We start from the raw sequence: 6000 nt of genomic DNA, 5'->3' as shown, positions 1-6000 counted from the left end.
GGTTTTGCCCTCTGGGAAACAGAGACACCTGGGTAAATCAATTGTTTGTTCCACGAATGGACCACAGAAGTAGATTTATATTGGAGAAGATTCTCCCTCATAAAAAGATCCTAACAAAGATGAGCAACCCATGCCATGGCACTAACAAACTCTCCCCATTCAAAGCACTGGACTTGTAGTGAAGCAGAGAGAAATCTCTAGCTTTGGAAGGAGATGTTGCCAAGAGGTATCCCAAGGGGCAAAAGAGAAACTCAAAGAAAGGGCACCTCAGAAACTGGTCAAGATGGGGCAAGCTGGTAAGCCAGTAGGCCATGGAAGTTCCCAGTGACATCATCAGTAGTCACTTCCCAGACAATCTCTTGTATCCAAGAGAACCCTAGAATCTTCTGTGATGTCACCAGTGTTGTGGTAACCAGAGCGGCTTGTGGGGTATTCCTTCAGATGCTCATGGGTTCCCAAGGAGGCATGTTGTCCATGCTCCTCAGGGTATTTGGGAGAGAGAATAGAATACACACAGACACCAGACCAAGTCAGAAAGAGTCCAGCCGCCCGTCATGGTGGGAAAGGGCAAGAAACAACTGGTCATGGAGATGGCACAGTGAGTCCTGGTCAAGGTTCGGGGAGCTGCCGAGAGGATGTGGGCTTCAGCTGGTCCTTCCAGGAATAGGGATTATGATCTGGATCCTTCAGATTCCGCAATGGTAGAACCAGAGTCAAGAGTGTCTGATGATTAGTTTTACAGAGAGCCTGGTATTGAAAAGCCTGCAGTTGCTTTGCTGAGAGATCTTAATTTCCCCCTGAATGGAAAATTAGGCAGAGCAAGCTCTGTGAGAATAGAAAAGTGTTGTTCTCAGGATAGAGTGTTCATACACTTCATCTTAATATAGTTTCCTCTAGGATACATGAACATGTGATGCCAAGAAAAGAGAGGGCTAAGGTCTCAGACACTTTGGTATTGAACACACATGATGTGGACTGATTCACAGTCTGGGGTTCCTGTAGTAGTGTAGGAGCTCTCATCATGCATTTGAAGAAGACTAGAAAAGTGTTGGCTAGAGTGCTAAGAGGTACAGACTTTTTTGTCAGATATGAGCTGACACTGCCCTCCATTTATTATTGCCTGGTGCAGCTTATGCATTTCAGGGCTAGGGTGATTACAATAGGAAGTCAGGCATATGTTTAGTGATGGTGGTTGTGAACAGGGACCTAGCTGAGGAGCCTAGCTTGAAGATACCTATGATGCACTATCAGGGATTCTAGGTGTCTCTAGATTTTCCCCTTCCTCAGGCTTCTGTGTGGGACAAAGCATGGTTTCCCTTTCCCTGCCCTATTATCTCTACAAGGTTACTAGTGTTTTTCTACCTACAGGGTCTGTTGGGGAGCCATCACCCCAACCTCCCAACATCAATGAGCAGGAGAAGAGACTCGAGAGGTTGGAGAAGCTCAAAAGAGAGCTCCAGAACATAAAAAATGCCAGAGAAGAACTTCAGGGAATCCTGGCCAATTACACTAACAAGGATTTAAACGACAGGTAGTCTTTATGCCCAGTTCTCTGCTGACTATCTTAGGCCATCCCTGTTAAGCCCAGATTCCCTCATACCACAGGTGGCTACAACTCCAGGCTGTCTGCATATCCAAATCAATTTTGCTGATTGGACTGTCGACACAGAACTTCGAGTTCAGATAGGAGTGAGATGGGGTCACAGGCACTTTTCATTCCTCCAAAAGTAATTCAGAGGCTGTGGCATGAATCACAACCTGGGGATGAAGGTAGTAATGTGTGAGCTCTCATCCTGCCATTTAAGAAACTTACACAGGTGTTGGTTTGTGGGAGTTGCTAGGTAATGTTTGTTTATAGCCAATCCTTTCCATAATTGACCAGGCTATAATTTGGTTCCAATTGGTCCTGTCAACAGCTGGAGCGGCCTGTCCCACATACTGCCTCTCAGTATGACTGGATTGGCTGCAGTTCATCACTGCTTTTCACAAATTTTGTTCATTATACTCTCAGATATAGCCAAATCATTTTATTTATTTGGCATTCTGATTGTAAGTGTGTGTGTGTGTGTGTGTCTTGTGTATGTGTGTGTCTTGTGTCTGTCTGTGTGTGAGTGTGTGTGTGTGTGTGTGTGTGTGTGTAAAAGAGATAGAGACAGAGACTGACAAAGAGACAGAGACTGAGAGAGATACTGTGTGCATGTGAGCTTGTGTGAACGTTTGTGGATGTGTGTGTTCCTGTGTGTGTGTGTTCCTGTGTGTGCAGCTTAAGATCTAGAGAGTCTGTGTCATGTGATATATCATTGAGTTTTGCTTGACTCCATTTCCAGGCAATAGCAGTGAGGAAGCCAGGGAGGTTCATTCTGAGTAGCAGAGGACTTGACCTCTGTGCTCACCGTGGATGCACATTGGAATCTCCTGGTGTGTTATAAAGGCTTTTCTCTGTAGATATGATTATGTCCTTTGGGAATTTTTGTAGCAATAGAACCAAGGATTGGGAATTCCTTGTCTAAAACCAGGAGGAGAATCATACAGATTTAACGTGGACCCAGGCCTGTGACACAGATTCCTGGAAAGTTCTGGGAGAGTCAGTCTATTCTTTCAAACCCCTTCAGGGAGCTGAAGCAGATCAGCACCCTGCCTTTTCTTCCCTGGGCTTACTGGCCCAAGCTGAAGAGCAATGATTTTAATAAGCACCAAGTGGAAAAGGTAACAAGGAGCTAGGTCCAGTGGCATATATGGGGTGGGGTAGTGCATGATTCAGCTTGAATTGAAATGATCCTTGTATCCTTAGTTCACGGGACAATTTGTTCCTTGGGCCATGCCCTCCCACAGGATCAACTTTGAGACATATATGCTTGAGATGCAACATGACCAGGTGATGACTGACCTGAAGAGAATGCCCAGGGACATCAGTGAGGCCTTATCCAAGTGCAAGGAGTTGACTAAAGAAAATCAGTTCTACTGGTGAGTGACTAACAGGGTCATGACCTCAGAACTAGGCCCAGGATATGTCTGACAATCCTTGTCTTTGAACTAACGTGGGGGCTTAGGTCCTATACTCTTAGTCTCTAAACAGGAAGCCTGCCTCCTTCAAACAAGGCACTAAGATTTTAACATCTTAGACTCATTTTGACCAAGTGTGAAGAGTCTGGGAGCCCCTCAAGTCACTGTCCTTTCCAACTCAGTATCCTCAAGATGGAAAAGGTTTCTAAGATGATGGAGATATCAATCAAACTTGGACCTTTTGAGCTCTGAAAGTAGATTCATAGATGGGGTTTCCAGAAGAAACATAGAAAGATAGTGTGATGCTTGGGTCTCTTCACTCCTAGAGAATTTTGCCCTATACCTACAGATGGTTTTTTAATAACACAGACTCATAAGCACATATAGACACCATGTTCTTTTCTGAAAGATACATGAGTCCCTGAAGGTGTCAGTGTTTTCAAAAGTACCTTGGGTCTTCTGGAAAGTGGCAGTCCTCTGGATTTGATCTCCCTCTATGGCCAATCTGGATACTTGTCTGGGGCTGTCTGGGGATCAGGGCCCATGATGAAGGAATGGTGCTTGGAGGAATGGGAGGAAGATGGATGGGTGCTGCCTGGAATCACCATGTTTTGTTTGTGGTTCAGCTTCAGGAACTGCCACCTCCTGATTGAATCTAAGCTCATCCAGCACAAAGTCAGGATGTTGAGGAGTGAGAACAGACAGCTGCTAAGCGATCAGATTGCATTGGAACAATGCAACATAGCAACAAAAATACGATGTAAAGAAGGCAGCCAGAAGATCAAAGACCACTATACTAAGCAGCAGCAGGTAGGATGAATGAAGCATCATGGGCAGAATGCCCTAATGTGTAATCATAAATACAGTCAAGCCTATGTAACCATCCTGCACATTATCCAGGCTCTCTCCTATGTCTCATCCAGTTTTACACTTCTGTGATCATTTCCAAGACTTTCTGAGTAGTTACCCTCTTTTGAAGAAATTGGATTTCTGCCATGCCCTCTCCTCCTCATACCAGTCAGCCACCTCTAGCTTGCCACTCTAGGCAGAGGAGATCCTGGACCCCTGACAGCAACCCCTCGAGTCTCTATGGTATGGAGAGGTGCCTCGGGATACCACTTCCTAAATTATCTAGGAACCAGGTCCTCTGTTCTGCTCTATGGCAACTCACCCAGAGGGGCTTGGGCCAGTACTCTCCTAGGACAGAAGGGCAGGCTCCAATTTTATTCCTTTATAATTAAAGTCTTTAGTAAGAAACAGAAAGTTATACAAAATATGTATTTTAAACATAGCAATTAGAGATCTTTGCCTATCTTGAACTAAATTAGCCCCCTAGAATTGCATGATGTGTCTTACTATCTTCACCAAGAGGATTCAGGGAACCCTACACTGCATCCCTCACCTGACATTGTTTTACTTAGTAAATCATGGCATGGCTTTGCTTCAGTACAGATTCCCCCTCATAGTTTTTCATACTGCTGCATTTCATAATATCCTTGCCTGTCAATTCACGAGCCTCCTTTTGACTGACATTAGAGATGAATTTTATATCACATTAACAGCAATGTTATGAAAAGATCCTGGATAATAACTGCAGCTAACTTTTTATTGATGCTACCAGGGTCTTCTGAGAAGTAGCCAAGGTAGGTTTAGAGAGCAGAATATATTTCAACTTTGAGCTTGATGTAAGATGTTCTTGGAACTCTGTAATTTAGGAGCTTAAATCTTGTGTGCACCAGCTTGTATGTGCAGAACTTATACCATACTTGTAGGATCAGCCAGTATCTGAATGGAAAAAGTTCCTGAAGAACAAATGAATACAGGCCAGGGCACACTGGCTGGGTTAATCTAAGAGACTTTAACACATCTTAGGTATCATTAATTCCTCAAGTAACAGGAAATGTGCTGTAATATAGCAGTGTTTTCATTGGGGTGAGTGTGTGTGTGTGTGTGTGTTTGTGCTTTTGCCCAGGGTTGTTTGACCATGTGTGTTTTGAATTTGTGTAATGTTAGGTGCTTGTAAGTTCTTTTTTTATACAAGTGTGTATTCATGTATTCTTATTGTATGTGTGTGTGTGCATGTGTGTGTGTGTGTGTGTGTGTGTGTGTGTAGGGATGCACTTGTGTGTCTGTACATATATGTATTTAATTGTACCTATATATAATCATATATTCACTTGTTCAGAAAACATCTTAATCGTTAATAGGCAAAATATTTAATGAGAAAAGTACTCAGTCAGTTCATATTGCCTTGGAAAAACATCAAATACAGCAGCCCATCATCATGCCTGTCCACCTAGCTCACTAGAACTAAAGAAGACAAAACATTGTATATAGTCTGAATTTCAAGAGAATTGAGAGGGAAAAGAATTTAACTGTACTAAAATCATTTGTGGGAAAACAAAGGATTTGGGTAACTGGAAGTAAGGAGGAGGCTGCTGAGTCAAATCAATGTGCCTGAGAGTCAAAAGCGCTGGCTAAGTTTTTGTGTTTCTTGAGTTTCATGTGTTTTGCAAATTGTATCTTATATCTTGGGTATTTTAAATCTCTGGGCTAATACCCACTTATCAGTGAGTACATATCATGTGAGCTCTTTTGTGTTTGGGTCTCCTGACTCAGGATGTTGCCCTCCAGGTCCATCCATTTGCCTAGGAATTTCATGAATTCATTGTTTTTAATAGCTGAGTAGTACTCCATTGTGTAAATGTACCACATTTTCTGTATCCATTCCTCTGTTGAGGGGCATCTGGGTTCTTTCAATATTCTGGCTATTATAAATATGGCTGCTATGAACATAGTGGAGCATGTGTACTTCTTACTGGGTGTAACATTTTCTGGGTATATGCCCAGGTTAGGTATTCCGGAATCCTCCAGTAGTACTATGTCCAATTTTCTGAGGAACCATCAGGCTGATTTCCAGAGTGCTTGTACAAGCTTGCAATCCCACCAACAATGGAGGAGTGTTCCTCTATTAGATACAATTTGCAAAACACATGA

General features: G+C 43.1%; 1 pseudogene; it reads left to right on the top strand.

Moving 5' to 3' along the window:
• Window positions 1-447: 447 nt before the first annotated feature.
• LOC147001808 (uncharacterized) overlaps window positions 448-6000 on the top strand; it is a 72448-nt pseudogene continuing 66895 nt past the window's right edge.

The sequence above is a fragment of the Mus caroli genome, unplaced genomic scaffold (genome assembly GCF_978045245.1).
Source record: "Mus caroli unplaced genomic scaffold, Mus_caroli_1 scaffold_12, whole genome shotgun sequence".
Lineage (NCBI taxonomy): Eukaryota > Metazoa > Chordata > Mammalia > Rodentia > Muridae > Mus > Mus caroli.
This window is presented reverse-complemented; position numbering and strand designations above follow the sequence as displayed.